Source organism: Chlorocebus sabaeus, chromosome 13, assembly GCF_047675955.1.
Source record: "Chlorocebus sabaeus isolate Y175 chromosome 13, mChlSab1.0.hap1, whole genome shotgun sequence".
NCBI classification, from domain to species: Eukaryota; Metazoa; Chordata; class Mammalia; order Primates; family Cercopithecidae; genus Chlorocebus; species Chlorocebus sabaeus.
In genome coordinates this window covers 57,831,834-57,856,920 of record NC_132916.1, presented here as the reverse complement: position 1 = coordinate 57,856,920, position 25,087 = coordinate 57,831,834, and the positions used below count along the sequence as shown (strand labels likewise).

At 38.3% G+C, this 25,087-nt stretch overlaps 1 protein-coding gene across 21 annotated transcripts in view; it reads right to left on the bottom strand.

Moving 5' to 3' along the window:
• EYA4 (EYA transcriptional coactivator and phosphatase 4) overlaps nt 1-25,087 on the bottom strand; it is a 288,609-nt gene that overhangs the window by 86,041 nt on the left and 177,481 nt on the right. The window lies entirely within an intron of this gene.

Genomic DNA, 25,087 nt, shown 5'->3' with positions numbered 1-25,087 from the left:
TGTGATTCTTGAAGGGCTGACCATCTTTTGAAAAAGAAACTAGAGGCCGGGCGCGGTGGTTCACGCCTGTAATCCCAGCACTTAGGGAGGCCGAGGCGGGTACATCACGAGGTTAGGAAATCCAGACCATCCTGGCTAACATGGTGAAACCCCGTCTCTACTAAAAATATGAAAAAAAAAAAAAAAAAAATTAGCCGGGCTTGGTGGCGGGCGCCTGTCGTCCCAGCTACTCCGGAGGCTGAGGCAGAAGAGTGGCGTAAACCCGGGAGGGGGAGCTTGCAGTGAGCGGAGATCGTGCCACTGCACTCCAGCCTGGGCCACAGAGCCAGACTCCATCACGGAAAAAAAAAAAAAAAAAAAAAGGAAAAAGAAAAAAAGAAAAGGAAACCAGGAAAAAGAACTGTGCAGTAGCCCAAAGAAGCTACACAAGCTTTCATGAAAGAAAGAAACATACAAGATAGATAAATAAAAGTTGAGAGAATTTCTCGCCAACAACCTGAACTATAACAAATACTAAAGGAAGACCTTCAGATCAAAGAAAAGATACCAGACGAAAACTCAAACCTACAGGAAAGAATTCAGAATAACATAAATGTAAATATATAGGTAAAGATAAGAGATTATCTTTTATTTTTCTCTTAATTCATGAAAGACAGCCTATTGAAGCCAAAATAATTGCATTATATACAGGGACTTATAATATAGATGTAATATGTGATAACAATAGCAAAAAGTGAGGTTAAATTATATTTTTCGAGGTTCCTTCATTTGGCATGAGGTGTTATATTAAATTTGGATAAGAGGTTAAGTTTAGGGTACATGCAGTAATCCCTAGCGTTAAATGTTAAGAAAAATACCATGAGGTATAACAAAAAGCCAACAGAACGATTAAAATAGCATTTTAAAGAATTCAATTAACCCTAAGCCAAAAAAACGGAAGGAAACAAATAATATATATGAAAAAATGGAAAACACAAAGCAAGATGGCACACTCGAACTCAAACACATTGATGATTACACTAAATATCAGTGAACTAAACACTCCAATGAACAGCCAACTATGGTCAGATTAGATTATACAACCAAGACCTAACTACAGAGGATCTACGAGAGAAGCACTTTAAATATCAGCATATTGTGCTACTATGGTACACCGCCCAGACATCCTGAAGAACTCATTCCCATAGCTGCTCAGAGTGTTACCAACTGGCAGCTTTCAACTGAGTTCCTTCCTAAAACTTGCCCTCAACTAAAGAAGGTCACTGTGCCCAAGAGCACACTCTTTTTGAGGGCAGCCCTCATCTACTGACTGGTCAATGGAGGAGTAAAATGACTATTCCCTCCTACCCTAAGGGTCACCATAGTCTAGGGCCTCTCATAAGACTAGCTGAGACCTTTGTTGCAATGGTACTACAGATCAATGTCTCTTAATCCAGCCCTGCTTCTTTCATACCCCTCAAAAGGAACTAATACTGACAGCACGACCCAAATAAACTCCTGCAGGAAATACTTCAGCATCTGCATCCTGGGAACCTGAAAAGTGATTAAGGCCCAAATAGGTGGAGGGTCAAAGAATGGAAAATGACATACCACACAGATAATTAACATAAGAAAGATGTTCAAGCTAATATTACATCACATAAAACAGGCCTCAAGATGAAGACTATTAGCAAATATAAAGAAAGGAATTGGAAAATGATGAAAAACAATAAATTATTCAAGAAGACATAACATATGCCTACAAGCAGAGTTACAGAATACATGATGCAGAAACTGACAGAATTAAAGGAAGAAACAGATAAGTCTATGATCATAGTTGGAGCTTTTATGACACACTTTTCACAGTAACCAACAGAAGAAAAGTAGACAAAAATAAATTTTAAAAAATATACACATAAGATTTGGAAAGCGTTATCACCAATGTGACCTAACTGATAGTTCCAGGACACTAATACCCAGTAATGAAAAAATGCACACTATTTTCAAGTGCATATGCAACAGCTACCAAAAGGATAGACCTGGGCTATAGCTGGGCTATAAAGTAAATATTGATAGATTTTAAAGTTGAAATGTTACAGGGTATATATCCGACCACAATGAATTAATTTAGAAAGCAATGCTAATAAGATATATAAAAAATCCCCAACATTTGAAAATTAAACACTGCACTTCTAAATAATTTGTGAACCAAAGAAAAAAAACACAAGTAAATATAATAAATATTTAGAACAAAATCATAATGAAAAGATATCAAATCAAACTGTGGTGTGCAAATAAGGTAGTGATTAATGAGAAGTTTATATCTTTAAATAGTTATATTAGAAAAGAAGGATTTAAAATCTGTGACCACTTTAAGAAACTAGAGGAAGAAAAGGAAATTAAACAGAAGGTAAGTAGAAGGAAACAATAAAGAGTAGAAATAATTGAAACAATATTTGTGAACAATAGAGAAAATTTACATATCCAAAAGATGATCATGAGAGATACTGATGATTTTAAAAGGGTAATAAGGAAGTATTATAAACAATATTATGCCAATTAATTCAAAGACACACAAAATCAGTGAATTTCCTGAAAGATACATTTATAAAATTTGATCCAATTAAAATAGAAAATGTAAATAGTCCTGCATTGATTAAAAAACTGAATTCATAATTAAATATTTATCAAAAAAACCTCTAGGGTCATATGGTTCAATTAATAAATACTAGCAAACTTTTTTGCTACTATTATTTTTTAAAAATTTTAAAAATAACAATTTTTTTTTTACAAATTCTTTCAGAAAAAATAGAAGGAAACACTTTTCATTCCATAGTAGGAGACGAGAATTACCCTGACCCCAAAACCAGAAAGGGACAATTTTAAGAAAAGAAAATATGGATATATATTTTTTATAATGAGAAAATATTTAAAATATTCTCAAATCAAACCCAGCAATAGAAAAAAATCATGACCAAGTGTGCTTTATGCCAGTAATGTAAAGCTGATTTCACATGTGGAAATCAATGTAATTCAATATATTAACATAATATTATTTCCATGAGTGCAAAAAAAATTTGACAATATTCATCATCCATTCATGATACAAACTCTTGGCAAACTAAGAAAAGAAGTGTTTTTCCTCCGTCTGATAAAAGCACTCTTGAAAAATCTATAGCTTATATCATATTCAATGATGAAATACTGAATTATTTCGGTAGCAAGTCAAAGACATCTGCTTTTCCTACTTCACCACAATATTCTACTAGCAATTTAGCCAATACCAGACAAAAATAAAGAAATAAAATAAGCAAAGTTTAGAAAGAAGAAACTTTAATTCACAAATGATTTAATGGTTTATAGAAAAAATTCTGGGCCATTCATCCCCCAAATCCCCAAACTACTAGAACTAATGAGTGAATTTACCAAAGTTACATGTATAAGGACCTTGCCAGTACTAAATAAAAATATTAACTAAAATATTATAACTTCAGTCAATGCCTCTCTAGTTCAAATATTGAAATATCAAAGCAGTGATTTTTCAGAGGGATGGAAGTTGGGCTAATCATAGTCCAGCTCCAGTGAAGCTCAACAACTTTAGGAAGGGTCTCAATGAACAGATCCTCACCTTAACTGCCAGAGGAAAGAACTACCACTTTTGGGGGAAATAAAACACAAAAGAAATATAATGCTTCAATCTCTATCGATTTATTGTATATAATGTTCAGAACATTATAAATATTTTGTGACCTAACAAAAAGCAGAAAAATATGACTCCTAGTGGACAGAAAACACAGTAAATAAAAGCAGACCTGTATATGACCCAAGTGTTGAAACTAGCAGATAAGGATTTTAAACTAATGTGAATATATTAAGTAACTTATAGGAAAAGATACACACACAAGGTATATAAATGTCTATATGCCATATATAAGTATTAATATATACATATCTGCCATATATACATCTGTCATATACAAATTGATACATATATGTATATAATATATATAAATATATATGTATTGTTAGATATGAGTTCTAAATTTCTTTTCAAAGAATCAATATGTCAGTATGTTCAATTCTTTGCCTTCTACTTTTAAACGTAACTTCCTCATAAGGCAACCTTTTTCGATTACCTGCTCCACCCTGACACATTTCAATCACATATTCCACCCTGACTCATTCAAATTACCTGCTACCTCCTCTGCCCTGACTCATTCTCCACCCTGCATGACCATTTTTTCCCACCAGACAACTCAACCTGTCACTCTCTTTAAATTAGCCAATCGGAATTAGTTTAGCCATCTAACCCTAGCCAATAGGGGAAAGACACAGCAGCAGGGGCTACATGTGTCAGGGATAAGAACCCCTTTTCCTCTCTTGTCCAGGTGTGCGCTCACCATTGCTCCATCTGTAAGGGCGCACCCTCCAACAGAAGTACATTACATTGCCTTGCTGAGAATTAAAAAGAAAATTTTATATTTGAGTGCTATTTCTTTTGTGGCACTGAAACTTTATTTATAACAGTATGTATCTCTATATTGCATATGGAGAAGAAATGGAAACTCTTAAGAACTAAATAAAATTTTTAGAATGAAAATAACAATACATTACATAAGTATTATTTGAGTGGACTTAACAGCATATTGGACATTGCAAAAGAAAGGACCAGGATATCTGAAGCTAGGCCAATGCAAATTATCCAAACTGAAGCACGGAGGAAAAAAGTGGGAGTGGCAACTGAATTGAATATAAGTAACCTGTGTAATATTATCAAAAAAAAAAAAAAAAAAAAAAAAACCAGGAGAAAGAGAATGATACAGAATAATATTGGAATAAGTAATGGCCAAAATTTTCCCAAATCTGATGAAAAACATCAACCCAAGAGCCTCACATCACCATGAACATCAAACAGGAAAAAGAAAAAGCACAGCTAAACACATCATAGTCAAATTCTGAAAATAAGAGAATGCTTTGTTAAAGTCAATCATAAGAAATGCATAGAGGGAAACAAAAATAAAGTTACATCTGATTTCCGAGAAATCCAAACTTAGCTCTTATTATATGTCTTCTCTTTACAAATATAAGGAGTACTATCCTGTCCCAATGCCTTACCCAGACATTCATAGCTCTCCATTCAGCTTTATCTTCAAGTAATCACCCATTATACAGTTTCCTGTATAAAAAATGATTATTTTACTATTGTCACAATTTCCCCTTCACAATTTTAGCTTGTACAGCATCTTTCTTGTCTGATAGCTCCTGAAAACCATCTTAATCAATGTTTAAATACCTCAGAAATGCTACCTTCTCCATGAAGCTTTTTCTGGTCCTCAAAACCAGAAGTGACCTGGTCATACTGTCATACTTTTGTTATATTATTTTTACCTTTCTCTGCAGCACTTTTCATACTCTGTCTTAATTTATTGTCATTTGTGTACACGTTTTTCTAGAAAACAAATGAAAAACAAAAGCTGCCACAGGATGCCTGTGATAACATGATTCTTTTTCATTTATCTTTGTTAACTCCTGAAGTGCCCTTCCTATTAAAAGATGCAAATAAACAGTTGTCAAACTCAGTAGCTTCCAAACTACTAGATTGTTAATTGAATAAAAAAAGTAAGCACCTCAAATATGTGTACATATTTATTTAGGTGTCATTTATATATGCTAACGAATTATGTACATTTTTATACAGGCACATTATAGAATATATTCAAAAGCATAGAAAGGAAGTAATAAGAATGAAATAACATTTTATAAAGAGTTTTTCAGATTACTTGACTATAACTCCTGTCTATGATAGAGTAACTGGGACCTAATATTGCCACTATAAAACTAAAACTAAGGAAACAACATTGGAAACAATTGTTTAGATAGCACAGGGCTTGGTCCTTGAGAGAAGAAAGAAAGTAAGTGAGGTTAGCCCTTGTGCAGTAAAAAGTGAATCGTCCAAACTCAGCACATTCAAAAGAAAGGCTTGTCCCTTGACCAATTCCTGGGAGATAACCTTTAAGCCCTTGGAATATCTTAACTTATAAGAGTACCTGTGTTTAGCTGGAGCCCTGGACCACACCAGACACTCTATGTTAACAATGATGCTAACAATGTGATTCTTGGTGGGGGCTTTGGGACACGCAGAATCAGTCTGACTTCTGAAGGGGCTAAAAACAGTAATGAAGATCAGCCACATGGGTGGTCAGACATGTTTATATAACTGACCTCCAACAATAGTGACCCCTGGGCACTAAGGCTTGGATGAGCATCCGCCGTTGGCAACACTCTGCATGTACTGTCACGCATTGCTGCAGGGACAAATAAGCGCTATTTGTACAACTCTGGACAGAAGACAACTGGAAATGAACTCTCAGTTTCTCCTGAACTCTGCCCCATATGCCTTTTTCCTTTGCTGATTTTAATTTGTATTATTTCATTCCAGTGAATCTATTGAAGATTCACTGCTATATCCTTATTGCCTGCAAAGCTGCCTGAAAAAGTAGTTTCTCAAGAAACATTTGAGTAATAAATGAATGACTGAAATTGTGTGTAAGCCATAACCATCTTAGAAACAGCTGTGAAATCAAGCATGTGAGTGTGACAAGGTGAATTTAAGTGTGAAAAACTGGGAGAAATGAGTTTAAATGGCAGTCAGGAATCAGAAGATTTGCCAACCATGGAACAAACAGAAGAAAAAGAGGTGAAATCCAAGAACAAAGATGAGCTCAAAAACAGTACCAAGTAGTATCTGTAGCACACCCCGATGACAGACTTAATTACAGTAAACGCTAAATGCTCGTGATGTCATTATCTTCTACTAGACTCGCCCAACCCAAAGACTTTTAATTTAAATGATCAAACAAATTAATGGTTGCTTATTACATGTAAAGCAGTGTCACAGATGTTAGGATTGCTAAGTGAAGAAAACATGACCCTACCCTCAAGGAGTTTACCATCTAAATGACAAAGCAGGGTCCTGTGAATAGAAATTTAAAGTATAGTAAGTGTCCATAAAGTGGAACAGATAGAAATTAATGTAAACTTAAAGATTCTAGAAAACGTCCTCAGAAATTCTTAGCTGGATTTTGACAAATTCAAATAAGGGATCCTGGGGGAGGTATGTGCTCAATGATATCACTGAAGCCACAAAGTAGTGTAGGGGCTCATAGCCAATCTGGACCACATACAAGATGAGTAAAGAAGGAACACTGGTCAGGAATAAAAGGATGGCGCACACACCACAAAGAAGAAACAGAAAATGTTGCCCCTGAAAAACAAAAACCTCAAAATAAAAATAACCTTGGCATTTCACATTCCAGTCCACAGGAAACCAACATGCAATTATCTAGATATTTACAATTTAGTTACTTACACTTGAATTCATTTAGGTGGGTCAATGTTTCTCGCAACTAAGAGTCTTCAGAGAACAGAGATACACTATTACTACTAAGAATATGGCGAAAATATTCCCGTATTTCCTTTTATATGCTTTGTGATTAATTTAATTGTGACACTTCAGATTCTTTTTAATTCCAATCTATACAGAATGTAAAATATATAAATTTTACCTTAGGTTTCAGCAACAGAAAATGATTAATGGATACCAGTTTTTACTGTATACATACTGTATGTGATATGGTTTAGGCTTTGTGTCCCCACCCAAATCTCATCTTGAATTGTAATCCCCATAATCCTCATAATCCCCATGTGTCAAGGGAGAGACAAGGTGGAGGTAATTGAGTCATGGGGATGGTCTCCCCCATGCTATTCTCAAGATAGTGAGTAGGTTCTCACAAGATCTGATGGTGTCATAAGTGTTTGGCAGTTCCTCTTGCATTCATTCTCCTTCCTGCTACCTTGTGAAGAAGGTGCCTTGCTTCCCATTCGCCTTTTGCTGTGATTATAAGTTTCCTGAAGCTTCCCCAGATATGCGGGACTGTAAGTCAATTAAGCCTCTTTCCTTTATAAATAATCCTGTCTTGGGCAGTTCTTTACAGCAGTATGAAAATGGGCTAACACAGTATGACACATTCTGTATTTGGTTTTTCTCATATATACCATCACCTTTAATCTTTAAAATGACATATTAATATACATATTATTTTCCACACTTTGTAGATGAAGAAATTGAGGCTCAGAGAGGATACACAGTAGTCCCAAGGTCACACAGATAGAAAGTAGCAGCAGCAGAACTTGAACTCATATTTATCTGATGCAGAGCTCACACTGTTTCTAGCAATTTAAGTGACTTTATTTCATTCACACTGTGAAATCACAATCCGGAATGCACATCCCTGAAATAAAACATTTCGAATAGTTTTCAAAGGTTACTAACGTCAGTATAAGCATCTGCTCTGCCAAGTTTACACTGTAAATAATATTTAAAGGTAGTCATCTTTTTTTCCCAGGATGTTTATTTCAACCCCTTGTTAGTGGTCCTTATGTCATAAGGCCATTTGAATATTAGCATCTTTCTGGACAATATAAAAAATGAACTTAGCCATAAACACAAAAACTTGGAAAAGAAAGAAAAATGTAAAGACATGCAACTAGTTTCTGGGGACTTTTTTTCCTGCAATTTTTCTGTAGCATAGATGGAATTTCTTTCTAATAGTTTGAAATATCCTCTTCAAACCCAAGAAAGGGGAAGCCTTACAACTGTGCACTTTAGAGTCTACTCTAACTCAGAAGCCATGATTCATTCTGTACAGATCCTGGTAATGAGTCATGGTTCTGCTTATTTATAGGTTGACTCCATCAGTTGTTCACAACCCAAGGAATGCAAAAGCATCCTTGACGTTCAAAGACTCCCACTCTCATGCCACCTTTTTCTCTTTGCATAAAGTGGACATGGGTCTATTTCCCACATTCTCAAGAGTCCACCAAAAAAGCAAATGTGCATTTGACCATCAGAATGATTTTAAGGGCAAGACTTGCTCATAATATTTTTTCCTATGTGACATAAGCCTCAATTCTCCTTAGCTGAAAAGTAAGAATAACAATAGCTTCTATTCACATAATTAGGGTGTAAGGCACCACCAGGGTAGGACTGTTTTCTAATTGTTCATGGATATTTTCCCCCATTCCTAGAATAGTGGAGTATGTTTAGTGGATGCTAATGAATAAAAGGAATAGAAAAAAATGTAGATGAAGTCATTTGGTTACTTGGAGTCAAATGTAGTCTAGTTCAGCAAACACTGCTTGAGCATCTGCTATGTTCTTCGGACAGTTCTTAGAATACAAAGAATCTTCAAAGATTCCCACAGGCCAGGCAGGAGAGCAAGGGGCTAGGTAAAGGGAGATGGGATTAGTTCTCTGATGCAAATGCATGTGGAAGCTTCTTTCTTTTTTTTCCCCCTTGAGATGGAGTCTTGCTCTGTCACCCAGAGCTGGAGTGCAATGGCACGATCTTGGCTCACTGCAACCTCTGCCTTCCGAGTTCAAGCAATGCTCCTGCCTCAGCTTCCCAAGTAGCTGGGACTACAGGCACATGCCACCATGCCTGGCTAATTTTTATATTTTTAGTAGAGATGGGGTTTCACCATCTTGGCCAGGCTGGTCTCCAACTCCTGACCTCCTGATCTGCCTGCCTCGGCCTCCCAAAGTGCTGGGATTACAGGTATCAGCCACCGCACCCAGCCTGTAAGTTTCAATATTTTTATGTGCAGTGTTAGATCTCCCAAGTGAGTGAGGGGTGTGTGTGTGTGTGCATGCATGTTTGTGTGTGTCTGTGTCTGTGTGTGCATACGTGAGTGTGTGCTTTAGAGGCAGAGAGGAAAAAGATATTGTGGAATAAAAAAAGTAATGAAGTATCCTGATCAATTTAGATCATATGAAAATTAGTAGGGCATGCCACTGCTGTGTATCAGTTCCCACGTTCTGGAAAAAGTACGGGCATTTAAAAACATCAGGTAACAATGCCAGGTCATGTTAAACCAACATATTTCAGATTAGGATCCAAAAACCACTTGTCACAGTTTGTAGCCCTGAGCCAGGGACTCTGCTGGCAGGCGGGCAGGGAGATGTGGCTCCTCTCCGCTGCACAGTGTCTATGTCACTGATCAGGTGGACAGATAGTCCCAGAAGGAGGCCCTCACCAACCCATTTCCCCAGACATAGTCAGAACTGGGGTCAGCTGCACAGATGGGAACCGCAGGAGGAAGAAGACCCTTAACAAGGACCAGGAAAGTGGAGTATGCATAAAGAAAGGAAGTTGTTCTTGCAATGTGCCAGTGACCTCATGCCTGTCCCCGAGGCCAGCATGAGTGCTTGCAGTGTAAGTGACCCATCTGCCAGGGTGACCTCAGGCCTCGGAGTAACAGCAAGTAAAGCCATGAACACACTGTTCTCTGGCCACTTTTACAATTTTTCCTTTCCAGGGCTTACAGCTCTAGACTTGAGACCTGCAACTCTTCCCCTTTGTTCACTATGACTCTAACAAATTTAAAACATGTCCATTCCCTCCACCCCCAAGAAATGTGAATAAATGCTTCTAAAAACCAGAAGCATTTCCCTAAATTTTTGTTTTTAAAAGCCCCCCTTAATTGGAAAACAAAGAAATAAACAAAAATCCAATGGATGCTCCAATCATTATTTGAATGGCACAGGATTCAGTTTCTGTCACATCAGTTCAAACCATCACTAATGAAGCAGGAAATTATTTTCCTGTAGTAAGTAGTGAAATAGTCATAAGACCACAATCTAAACATTTAATGCCATCAATTATACTAAGAAACATATCAATGTTTTTCTAAGAAAAAACTCTACCAGTAAAGATCAAACTGTTCAGAGGATAAACAAATCTAGATTTTTCCAATACTAGAATGTCATACTAACAAGAGCAAAGCATTGATATAATGTACAAAAAAAAAAGGTAGTAACCTATTGAAATGATTGGATTTCCAGTTCTGAAGGGACATAAAATGTCCTCAAATGCAAAATAGTGTATTGTGCTTAAGGCTATGAGAGCAGTGTTAGGAGTCTCTACTGCCAACTAAAACCTGAATTTTAAACTCTTCCTCATTTACCAGTCATGGGACCTTAGTCTCAAAATTGAAGATAATAATATCCTCTGGGAGGCTAGTGTGTGAATCAAAGATCACACAAAAAAAGCATCCAAAGATTGGCCTATAGTGCATGCTTCATAAATTTTATTACTACAATCACTTCTAAAACACAGACAATAAAACAGCCTGGTTTGCCTATTTGAAAACCTGTAGTGTCAAGAAAATCATTTTCTTAAGAGGCAGCCCTTCCATTTTCAGATAACTTACACTACTAGAAAGTTTTCTATCCATGGCTTTCCCGGAACTTTGGTTCAAGAAAATTCGTCTATTGTCATGGGTCAAGTCTAAACCTTCTTTCATATAACAGTCTTTCACACATCAATGACCCGTCCTGCCCAAGAGCTTTTTCTCTCTCAGGAAGCACATCTTCAATTCCCTCAGTCCACTTAATCCATCTCAAACTGTTTTATCTTCCTAGCGTTTTCTTCAAGAAGATCTCCAGGATTCTTCTTTAACGGTGGTCCCCACAGTCATGCAGTTGTGGTCCAAGATAGTTCAAGATTATTACAACTCTCACTTGTCAGTGTAGCCTGAAGAGTACATTAGCTTTATCTTCAGACACTGTGCAGTCCTAATTCATGCCTAAACCCAGTCATCAAAATTCCTAAGTCTTTGTCCTATGTGATGCCTGAGAGCCCTGTGTCCTCCCAGTCACTCACCACACATGCAGTTGCTATTTGGGCCCAAGTGAACAGCTTTTCATGTGTTTCTCCTAAATGCTATCTTGTTGGACTTGAGTCCATTGTTTCAGCCTGTCTGTTAGATTCTGACTCTGCTGTTCAATATCCTCTTTCCCAGTGAAGTTACTATGTCACCTACAAACTTTCTTAGCATGTCCTCAATGCCCTCACAATAAACATGTTGGCTGGGCGCGGTGGCTCACGCCTGTAATCGCAGCACTTTGGGAGGCCGAGGTGGGCGGATCATGAGGTCAAGAGATGGAGACCATCCTGGCCAACACCGTGAAATCACGTCTCTACTAAAAATACAAAAATTAGCCGGGTGTGGTGGCACATGCCTGTAGTCCCAGCTACTTGGGTGGCTGAGGCAGGAGAATCGCTTGAACCTGGGAGGTAGAGGTTGCAGTGAGACGAGATCGCCCCACTGCACTCCAGCCTGGTGAAAGAGTGATACTCCATCTCAAAATAATAATAAATAAATAAATAAACATGTTGAAAAGCACAATGCCAAGGGCAGATTTTAAAGAGGGCACTAGAGGTATACCTCCAGATTTATATCAGTTCATCGGGAATAGTTATTGAGCTAATTTCTGTCTTTTTCTCATAAATATCTGAGCCTCTGGCATGCACTTTGCTGAATTCTGTGTGTGCTAAGTGTAATGCATGTGTTTCTTCTTCCTTTCTGGTACTGCTATCATAAAAGACTATGAGGTTACTCTGGCATGTCTTTTGCCTACAGAACTTACATTGGCTTCTCATTATCACTGCCTCCTAAGTATTTAAATTTAATCATTTGAGAATTTCATTTTAGACTCAGCAATTCACAAGAAGTTCAATGGTTCACTGATCTATAGTTTATTATGTTATACAAAAATACAATTGAAGAGAATGATTTTTAAAGCAAATTTCATGATGAAATCTACATAAGGAGTGTGCTTTTATTAGATAACAATATGGATTAGGAATCAGGGACATGAATTTACGTCTGTGATCCACCACCTAGAAAAAGTTAATGGGTGTGTGTAGATGGGTTTCCAAATATCTTCTCGGGTTTACAGGGCTAACTAATAACTAAATAACACTGAGACTCTTCCATAGACAGGCATTCTGTAGTCCTTTCCTTTCTCTGCCAAGACATTCTGTATCTTTATGAGGTTACCCAACCCATTCAGTTTGAGTGCAAGGAAGTTAGCACCTGCCACGAGGGATCAGAATGTGAAATGTGATGAGAGGGCCCTGTGATAAGTGCCTGACCTTAGCAAACAAAAATAAAACCTTAAAAAAAAAAAAAAAAAGATGAAAATGCAGTAATACACCAATCAGAGTGTATTTGTCTGTCCCTGAATAGGAGCCATTAAAGTTCCACTCCATAGCAAGCAGTGGTTGAAGCTGTGTACGATTCATGGAACAGCAGTGTCAGGAGATGTCAGGGAACTCCCTCACTGTCCCAACTTTTGATACTACAACATGATAGTCTCCGTGGAAAAAAAAAAAAAGAAAAAAAGTCAACCAGTCATCTTAGTGATAGGAACTTGGGCCCATTTCTCATCTGGTGTAATACTTCACAAAGCAGATCCAAACACAATGCAGCGCCCCTGAAATCAGCAGGAGCTCAGCACTCTGTTCAGTGCCAAAGAGCAAGATGAGAAATGGGGCTGGCATAAATATTCAATTGGGAAGTTATGGCCAATCTCCTTGTGCCGTGTGTTTAGTGCAACTCAAAACTGCTCCACCTGGTCCCCGCTGGCTCCCTCATGTCTACCAGGGGCTGGCAGCTGGGAGGCAAGGCTGAGCCTTGGAGATCTTTTAATTTGCTGTAGCACCAGGAGAGCAGGCAGGAGGGATGACAATGCATATGCTGGGATTCAATTACAGAGCTGTCTTTTTCCCAGGTGGGAGGCACCACTGACTGAAGAGAATTCAATGCTTCTGTTTGTTAAGGTCCCTAAGGAAATGACTGGTGGTTTGCAAATGCTGGGGGCGGGGGTGGAATAATGCACCATGGTCTGCCCTCATGACAAAGATATTGGCCAAAAAAAAAAAAAAAAAAAAAAAAATCAAGAAAATGGAGTATTTTGTTGGGCTCATGTGTTATCTTTACTTTTCACTTATTTTCCAAAATGAAATCATTCTGTAACTTCTGCCCTATGAATCTCACTGCCAAAAAAGTTTTTAAATATTGGATAAAATTAGATGTTTTCCAACCATGAACATTTAAGGGGAACACACAATGTTATAAATTTAAAGCACTCCAACAGTTCCTAAAAGCTCCACAAAAATACCTGTGATATAATTCTTTCTTTACAACAGAATGTTATAATAACATTAATTTTAAGGAGACTGATCTCAATAATCTGTGGTAATTTTGTCCCTGCTGAGGGATGGTGCACTTCATATTGCACTGGCTTCAAAACAAAGTTCATCAAATACAAGAGTAAGATTGCATGAGGAGTGATTAGTCAACTAGCGTCAACTGAATGATTTCTATATGAATAGTTACTTTGCTAATTACAAATCAATATCATCTATTTATTATAGTAGATCTGTCAGGGCTATTACTTGGACAAACTCCCTGAACAGGTAGCTTTACTTTATTATATATTTCAAGGAAACAAAAAGTTACATTTGTTTGAACTTTATCTCCCCAAGACACACTTGCCCTAGAACAGCCTATTCTCCCTAAGGCAGTTAGAGTAATAACCAACTTAATGCAATCAGTCCTCTGTTCTAAACCCTCTAATGCCTTCTCATGTCTCTTAGAGTAGTCCCCAAATTCCTTCCACAGTCTCTAAGGCCTTGCTTCCTCACATGGCACACTGATGCCCCATTTCTTGACCTCATTTCCTAGGTGATTCCCCTCACTCATAGAGCCCCAATTCCCTACATCCCATCTCCCCAATCTAAGCTGCTGTTTGTTGAACATACCCATTGTGTCCCCAGGTTAGGAACTCTGCACTTGATTTCCCCTTTCTCAGGAACACAGTTCCCCCAGCCATCCTCCATGTCCTGTGTCTCAGCTCCAACATCCCCTGTTCAGAGATTTCCTTCCTGCTCACCTCATACAAAATGAAAACATTTGTACTAATTGTCTACTATCCCAATATCTCATTTTATTCTTCTTCAAGACAATTATCTCCCTGACATAGTGTATACTGGTTTATTTAATTGGCTCTCCCTCTAGAATGTATACTCTATGAGAGCAAGAAGCCTAGCACACAATGCCTATCACATAGTAAGTGCTCAATGAACACTTGTTAAATGTATGAATAAATTTTCCAGTAATTTCAATTAACGTACCTAGTTAGACTTAGCTACCCAGGCTTTACTGCACTCAATATTACTAGTTTTTTTTTGTGGCATAGTTTTATTGTTTTTTAGAATCAATTCTCTGACAAATAAAAAATATGGTATAAGAAATTTCTCCAGTATAAATAATTTTATAATCTGATTGATGGAGAACCTCTAATATTTTTCATCTTTAAATATGAAAAGTAGAATAACTTAAAAATTATTTGATGAGTTTCTACCATGCATTAGGCACTATGCTTTCTATACATTTGGAAAAAGCACAGTTCCACCTGAAGTTTAAAAGTTTCTTGCATTCTCTGTAAATCATGGATTTTAGGCTAAGACCAAACAATGACGCAGAAAGTAAAATTAGTTTATTTTCTGTTTCTCCCAAATGTATTGAAGTCTTGATGGCGTATAACATTTAAAATATCTCCTAAACACACATACCTAAAATATAAACAATATTCTCTTCTTTAAAGTATCTTTGCAAAGGACATGATTCCATTATTTTTTTGGCTGTGTAGTATTCCATGGTATATATTTACCAGCTGGAGGTCATTATCCTAAGTGAATTACTGCAGGAACAGAAAACCAAATACCGCATGCTCTCACTTATAAGTGGGAACTAAACATTGAGTACTTGTGGACATAAAGATGGGAACAACAGACACTAGGGACTAATCAAGGTGGGAAGGAGGGAGGGGGCAAGGGTTGAAAAACTAACTGTTGGGTGCTGTGTTCACAATCTGGGTAATGGGATCATTCATATCCTAAACCTCAGCATCACACAATCTACTCATATAACAAACCTGCACATGTAATTTGTGAATCTAAAAGTTGAAAGTATAAATAAAATAAAATAAAATAAAACTGAAGAAAAATATTTCTGAAACCACCAATTCCATAGGATAAAAACAGCTTTCTTTTTCTCTCTGTAAAAAGATGAGAAGTCAAAGAGATTTGACAAGTTGACTAAGTTCATATAACTGGTCAAAGGCCCTTCATCAGAGCCCAGTTAGAAATCACTGACTAACTTTGAAACATTTAATTGATGATCATGAAAACAAAACAAAAAAGAAACCCCTGATTCTCATTATTTTCCCCCTCTAGCTATTATCTTTATCGTTTCTCTCAAAACTCAGAATCTTGAAATTAGACTCAATTTCTCATATCTACTTTTCCCCTCACAGTCACCCTCTATCCACTTTAATTAGAATCCTTGGTGTGTCTCTGGGGTCACATTCTAATTACTGCTGTCATGGGCATTTTTCCGCCTCTTCTTAATTCTTCTCTTAACCCCTGTTCGGTATATGACAATGTTAATAACTTCTCCTCAACCTTTCTCCCTCCTAAGCTTACCTCATGCTTCTGTAGTGCTCCTTGTTGTCTGGTTATGCATTAACTATCTCACTTCCTTTTACCTCACAGAATCTTAATTTTTATTCAAGTATTCACCTCTCACCAGCAAAGACTGGTGCCTCAAAAGAAGCTAAATCTGGCCGGGTGCTGTGGCTCACGCCTGTAATCCCAGCACTTTGGGAGGCTGAGGCGGGTGGATCACAAGGTCAGGAGTTAGAGACCAGCCTGACTGACGTGGTAAAACCCTGTCTCTGCCAAAAATACAAAAATCAGCTGGATGTGGTGGCGCACACATGTAATCCCAGCTACTCGGGAGGCTGTGGCAAGAGAATCGCTTGAACCTGAGAGGTGGAGGTTGCAGTGAGCCAAGATCACGCCACAGCACCCCAGCCTGGGTGACAGAGCGAGACTCCATTTCAAAAAGAAAAAAAAAAAAAAAAAAAAGAAGCTAAATCTATCCTCAGCCCCAGAAGATGGAGGCCTAATTCTTAGTCTAAATTAATAATTGTTTTGGGAATCGTTAGTTTACCAAATTTGTGCCAATGGGACAGAAGGAGCACTTTGCTGGAGATTTGGGGAAAGTTCCTCTTCATTCTTCTAGGAGAGGTTCCTATTCAAACTGCCTCTTTGGCTGAATTTAAATGAGGGAGCAATGTAGTCTGACTTCTATTACTAGTCATTCTATCCCCAGACGAGAAACAGATATAGGACAAATTTATAGCCATGGATGGCAGAGCAAAAGGAGACAAAGGAAACTGGTTTCTTGATGAAGTTATTGAGCTCCTGGATCAACCACTCTTGAGGCCAGTCTACCTCCGGAATTCCAGTTATGAGAGCAGATAAATTACAGTATTGTTTAAAAGTGGGTGGGTCAGGTTCTCTATTACTTGTAGTTGAAACCATTTTAAGTGATACAACTACTTTTTCCTGGTTTCTTGACGTCACATCTGGCCATGATGTACTGTCTTTGTGTGTCATTCTTGTCCTCTTAACATTCTGCTGTCCTTATCTGCAGCCTCAGCCCTTATTTCATCTCACTGAGGTAAGCACCCTTCTGGGGAAATTCCACATGGATTTATGCTTTCAACAACTATTTTTTGTTGATGAATTCCAAATTCATCCTTCCTCAGCCCTCATATCTCTCTGAGAAACAGAACTTATCTATAATTCTATACTGGTTATCTCCACAGGAATTTTTCATAGACTCTTCTAACTTCATATGTCCACAACCAACCCCATCATCATTCCTTTCATACCTTCTCATATTCTTATCTCTAACTGTATTATTAAATCGGTCACTCAAAGCAGAATACTGGAGCGTGTCTTCAAGCCCTCAATTTTTACACAGTTCACCACATACTATCAGCACTACTGGCAGAATAGATTCCAAAGTGTTCACTCCTTTCCCCCAATCACTCTTAAATTTGGTCATCATAATTGTTCATCTAAATTTTTTCCAGCAGGCTATACTTATAACAGAACCTTAGTTGTTCACTCAGCCCTAAGTATATACCAAGTAGTAGGTGCTTTATAAATGAACCTTGATGAAGGAACAAAGAACTTCCTGGTTTTACTAACTTCTGTCTTCTCTATATCATTCTCTAGACAATCACCATAATTTTTTTCTCAAATTTAACTGGAGCTATGTCACTGCCCTTCTGAAGTCCCCCTCCCCTAAAAAAAATGGTTCTCCAATGGCTTCCATTCAACTATTTAACACATATCTGCTACATGTCAAATTTTGAGCAAAGGGCTTCAACAGAGTGAGCTTTAATTTTTTCCTTTTAAAAATCACGGAGTTTTGGAAAGACTTGCAAAATATACATGTCATCACACTAATCTGGATCCAAGAACCTGAATCTACTTTTTACTTCAAGTAGAATGTTCTCATGTCATTTTATGCTCCATTTATCCACATCTGTAATAGAACTATGTTGAGTTAATTTCAATTTATACTAATGCATAAACATTCCAGAAAACGTGATTGACTAATTGCCACTGTCTTGTACAGAAATCACAACTTTTCAGAAGTGGTCCTAAAATTCAGAACTTTAATGCTACATTTTAGATAAGTGAATATGTTTTTGTGATTCCACTTAAGAAATTTCCTCTAAAGTATCACATACTTTAAAATTCAGAAATTCAAGTTTATTCATACTTTCTTCAAAGTGTTTTTCTTCGGAGGAAATGAGGATTATCTGAACCAGCACCGTATAACTGTTAATTTCATACTTTCATTCACTTATTTAAGAAATATTGTGTGTCTCAGCCCTTGGTTTTCCTTTACAGAAAATATAGACAAAAATTCTCTACCTTTGTAGAGCTTATATTCTAGTGTAGTGTAGGGGAGAAAATATACATTCCGATATATATAGAGAAAATATACACATTGTAACTGCTATTCACTTTGAATAGCAAATTGCTATAGTTCGGAAATTCCAAGGAGACGTGATATAAATAGATAGATATAGATATAGATAGAAAGGAGGTATGATGCAGGTGCCAACTTTAGCAAGGCATAAATGGTAGAATTCAGACAGATGGGAAGAGAGGACAAGGGTATTCAGGCAAAAAGATAAATGCGAGCACTGGAACACAAGCTGGAAGGAACAGAGCTTGCTATGGGCACGTGGGAAGAATGGGTTAGCTGAAATGGAGACTGTGTTATACAATAGAAAAACGTTTGATTATTAGAGTAGCTAGAGCTTTTGAAAGCCAGGCAGTGGAATCTAATGTGGAAATAACATAATTAAAGCAGTCCTTCCAAGATTAGTCTAGCTAATCTGTGTTGGTATAGTTTAGAAAAGAGGGATAATTTACTGACATAGGTTAGGAAGCTGATGCAACAATTCAGGCAGAAAGTTAAATGGCTTTTGACTGAGGTGGTGATGACAAGTGAAACAAGTAAAATACAAAAGGTATATGTTGGCTGGGATATTACAACTTGATGATCAGATTATTTCAGTCACATGTTCATTTATTCATATTTATTGTACCATAATTTGAGTTACTCATATTTACTGAGCACCCAAAATATTGCCGAATACCCACTAGGTAACTGCTCTTGTACTTGTTACTAGATTCAAGGGTAAAAAGCCACTTGCTGTGGTCACAGTCTAGCATGGAAGATCTGGCAACACAGTGCAAAGGCAGTGTTGTAGACACTTGGCATAGATGAGGAGTGGTTAACTTTACTGAGTTTTTTGTAAATGTACATGTATGCAGGAGATAAAAGAAGGCTTCAAATCTGAGTTCTGAGTTTTCTCCTGGACAAAGTTGGCGAGACATTCCAGAAGATGGATGGACAGGTTTATTCAATGGCATGGAGATGGGAAACGGCATGGTGTGTTCGTGTTCCTGCAAGCAGTTAAATATTTCTGTATGATAGAGGTCAGGGAGAAGGCGTGAAAAGCATAGAGCATCTTCAGTGCTATCCCAGGAAGTTTGGATTTTAGCCTACAAGCAATGAGGAGCAAATGGAGACATAGAAGCAACAAAGTAGCATGGTCAAAATTACACTTCAGAAAAGTGTGTGATGACCATGTGGAGGCTGAATTAGGGAGGCGAAAACAAGTCAACCAGGCAAGATAGATGACTAAGTGCTGAGCTAAGAGATGGTTAGAGCTAAACTAAAGCAGTCATAGGGGCAACAAAGTGGGAGCATTTAGGAAGCAGAATAACCAGAACTTGGAAACTAATTAAATGTGAACGGAGGGACATTACAAAAATCATTCAGGTTTTGAACTCAGTAGTTTGGAAAAGATTTGAACAAAACAGGAAGAAAGTGGAGAGGCTGTTTTCAGTGAAAGATGAGTGATTTAATCATCTTTAGGATGATTTTGAAAGTGATTTAATCATCTTTAGGATGCCTTGAACTGAAAGAAGGGAGACTTCCAAGTAAGTGCTGATGGCCAGGTCGGGGGTGTCATGACCTTTGGGTAAAAGATGGATATTATTATATTATTGATTTCCATTCAGTTCACCTGCTCTGTGCGCCTTAATTTCTTAGGTCTTCTTGCTTTGTTTTCCTAACTAGATTGCAGATTTTGACAAAATATATCTAATTCCTTTAACACCTACTTACTGAATACCTATACATGTCAGATACTGTCCCAGGCACTGATTACAATAATAACAGGGATTATTTCCTGTTTAACATTTTGCATACGAGAAAATTTACAGGCACACATGTGTATTCTTCTGTAAAAGATCAAGTGGTCAATTAAACAGCTGGAAACAACACAAATGTCCATTAATAGGTGAGTGCAGAGATAAACTGTAGTACCACCACCCAATGGAATACTGCTCAGCAATAAAAGGAATGATTCATTAACACCCACTTACAACACAGAAGACTCTGAAAGCAACTATCAAGGAAGATCCCTGGTTGCCAAGAGATTGGAGGGAGGGAAGTGGTAGTGATGGCAGTGGCTGCTGCCATCACACCAGCTGTAGCAGGGAGGCACGGCTGGGGCTGCACACTCCATGGAGCCGGTGGGAGCCCCACCCCTTCTGAGCTGGGGAGGGAGCTCCCTGAATGCTGCTGCAGCCGCCCAAACTGCAGCTGTGGATCCAAACCTCCTTGTGCTCTTGCGGGGTGCCAAGAACAGGCAGGATCTGCCCGCCTGGTGCAGCTGCAGCCGCCTGATCCACAGCTGCAGACCTGGGCCTCCCACTCCATGGAGAAGGCAGGAGCCAGGGACAAGTGGGAGTCTCGCCCCTTCCAAGCTGGCAGAGTAGGAGCTCCTGGGTTCAGCTATGCCTGTCCTCCCAGGTGCAGGATCTGGGTCGTCTCTGCCACTTGTACCCTTGGGTCCCCCAGGAAGGACCCCCATCCCTATAGGCTGGGGGGCGTTTGCTCCTACTGCCTGGCCTCTCTCTGCTCCTGGTACCTGCTCCAAGATCAGAGCAAGGGTTGGGGCCAATCTGGGGCCATGAATGGCAGTGGGAGGCAGACTGATTCTTGGGCAGAAGGAGGAGGGTCTTCAGTAAGGCCCCACCTTCAGGCCACGGAGGGCCTGAAGGATGGGGGCTGGGCTGCCGGTCCTGCGGACCAGAGTGGGGACTTCTTGGTGCCTCTTCTGGTCCGCCAGTGGCGGCCCATGGACTATGTGGCATGTACTTCCTCCCTTCTCCCCTCTGAGGTCTGTAAAAGCCCTGGGCTCAGCCAGAGCAGGGCACAGGACAGTCAGAGGATGGCCAAAGTGGGCAGAGAGACAACAGGATGACCAGCAGAAAGAGGAGCTACTCTCTCTGTTGAGAGCTGCAGACATCTGGACAATCAGTTGCAGAGAGAGGCTACTGTCTCCAGAGCCTCCTTTCTGCTGAGAAATGAACACTCCATGGATGACACACCTACAGAGAGGAGCTACCCATTGTGGGTCTCCTTTGAGCTGTTGTGACACTAAATAAGGCTCACCCTTCACTTTGTGTACCTCATTCTTCCTGGATGCAGGACAAGAACCTGGGGAAAGACACCATGGTCACAGAGGTTTCTGGCTAGAAAACTGACACCCCAAAGATCCCATAACAATAGGTAGAGAGGAATAATTAAGGGGCAGGAGCAAACTTTTGAGGTTGATGAATAAGTTAATTATCTTGACTGTAGTGATGGCTTCATTGGCACATACATATATCAAATTGAGGTACGTTTATGTGGCGGCTTATGGGTTAAGTTTCTACTTTTGCTTGCTTGCATTTTTAATGATATTATAAAACTATACTACCTTTGTAATAAAATTCATTTTAAAAATTATGAAAGTTATAAAAATGCACTGGACAAGTATTCACTATTCTCCTAATAATCAATGAATGAATTACAACTTTAAACAACAATGAAACATTGTATCAAACCTATCAGGCTGGTAAACATGATAAAATCAAACAAAACGTCAAACCTTAACTAGAGTGTGGTAAAATGGGTAATTCTCACACTTCGGCTGGGAATGTAAATTGGTACAGCCAATTGGGAAAGAAATATTACATTATCCAGTAAAGTTGAAAATGTGTTTACACTACTACTAACTGTAACACTGGTTTTTAATTTTCCATTAATAGGTGCCATTTTAAAGTACTAGCATATATTTTTGTGTATTTTGCATAAATACTGATATTTGAAACTACAGCATCTTAGTCCACCCCTCCTAGATTTTTCCCTGTTCCCTCTCTCCTCCTTCCCCTTTCCTTATCCTTTCTCCTCCCTGACCCTACTGCAAACCCTCCAGTCATTTTACCACTCACGAAAACCCATTGTGTCTTAGCATTTCCCTTTGTGTTCCCCATCGCCCCATATCTAGCCACTCATGCTCCAAAAAAAGGCTGAGTAGAGATGAGAAGTGCCATATGAAAACACATCTCTCCTTTGGGATGGGAAGCAGTCAGAGAGTGGGCAAGGTGGGTAGAGAGAGAAAACAAAACTTTTGCCAGAGATGCAGAAGGAACTTCACTCAAAGCTGCCTAAACTCAGCAGGAAGACAGGAAACCCTTACAGGGCCAGCCAAGTCAGAAGGGGCAATTCCAAGGGCATTCTGGGTTGAGGGAACTAAAGACTAGGGAGGCAGCAAAGCCAACAGCAGGCAGAGTGATATTCTACCATTTGTATGTATTAATTTTTATTGAACTCTTTGAAATATTTTTACAAAATGTTATTATTGAACGCACACATTCTAATACTTAGATTTTTAAAAGTCACACCATTATGCACACAATTTTATATTTATGTGGATTTTTAAAACTGGTAAAACCATATTATATATTGTTTCTGAATTCATAAATATGTACTAAAATACAGTGTGAATGCACTTATGGGAATGATAACTTCTAAATTCAAGATAGTATTTTTCTCAAGGAGCAATGGGGTCGATATCTCACAGCAGTATAAAGACCCTCATCAGAGTTTGTAGTGTTTATTTTTATGATCCATAGTGAATAGAAAATGATGTTAAGACCTTATACAGGTAGCAAGTGGGTACACATGTATATTTGTCTCTGCTGTTATCTGTTTGCAATATCATAATAAGAAATGGGTAAAATTAATAATTGTGTTCCCTTTCAAAGCAAAAAACACTGGTACTAAAACTTTTACATATTTTCTAAAGAAAAAATATAGTAAGTTTAAAAACAAAAAAGACTTAGTTTTGTAGGCATATCATACCTTCAAATGCCCCAAACACTGAGCAAATCATTTTGCCTCTCTGGCTTTTAATTACCCTATCAATAAACTGAGTAGATTTGCTCTAAATGATTCTGGATCTCTTCCAACTCTAATAATCTTAAGTTTCATATTCAAATGACACATCAAAAACGTCATTGCAAAAATCGATATTCAAGACAACTGTTTCAAATAATGATCAGAATAGGAACAATGGAAACAAACTGCTTCATCAACAGATTGCTCTGCTCTCCTTCACACGAGCAGTAGGTGTTCGGCATGCACCCAAACCCATCCTGCATCCACGGTGGCATAACTGCAGAGGGCAGCAGGCCCCGGCCAACTCCACTCATTTCTAGAACATTCAGTTTGAACGCTATAGGGAGATGGTGCTTTGCCCTATTCTCCTACTCATGTGTGAGTCAAGGTATTTGAAGAGCAGAGGGACACAAAGACAGTATGCAATTTCACATTAAGGAGTGTGGTTCTACTCTTCTGCCAAGCAAATTGAAACACATTTGGGGCCTTTATTCTCAATGCGAAAATATAGGTGTATAAATTCTTATGCATGTGCAGTTTTGCTCTTCTATGATATCAATGTAATATAATATATACACAATGTTTTATCTTATCTATATGATGTTGAAACTCTATCTGAAGCGCCATCTAGTGATGCATAGATAGGTTCTCTTACTTTCTCATTCCCCTCCTAACCTCCTCATGGAAAATGGGATCTTGTAAGGATTTTAAAATAGATCAAACAAAACGAATCAACAAAACACCTGATCAATATAGACGGCTATTAATTGACTTGAGGGAAAAAAATGTGCAAGAGGCACTGACTAACAGTCACCTGGAGTCACCTGGTCTTTCCCCTTCCCTTACTAACCAAATCCCATCAAATACAAAAGCATGATGCTTTAAATTCCTAAACTTCTATGAGTCAGTCCTTTGTATTTTAACTCCTCCCTGTACTATGCAATAACCTTCCATTTTCTTTCCTGCCTCCAATGTCATCTTCTTCAAATCCATTATTGATACTGTATCTGAGTAATCCCTCCATGAAAGGTTCATCTGCCCATGGCACTCCCTTAACGAGCATCCTTCCATGAGTTCTCACTGCCCAGAGTATCTCATCTTAGTGTTCTCTACAAGGCATGCTGATTCTGACCCCATATCCTCGCACAAAGATTCACCCTGCTCGGAAGACCTTACCTCTTTTTACCTGACAAACTCCAACTTATCTTTAAGGGATTAGCAAAGGCCTCACCATTTTCTGGAAGTGTTTACTGAGTCATTCAGAATAAACTAAGTGCTTTTGATATTCCCTACACATATCTCTACTATTGCCCTTCCACGCTGTTTTATACTTGTTGTGTGCCTGTTTCCTTCCATTAGACTATGAGTTTTTTGAGATGTCTTATCTGGCACAGGACCTTGGACATTAATTAATTAATAAATATTTACTGAGCACCTACAATGTACTAGGCACCATTCTAAGTGCATAAAAGTGCACAAAGGAGGTGGAACTCCTTAACCCCACATGTTCAATAACTAAGTAAATT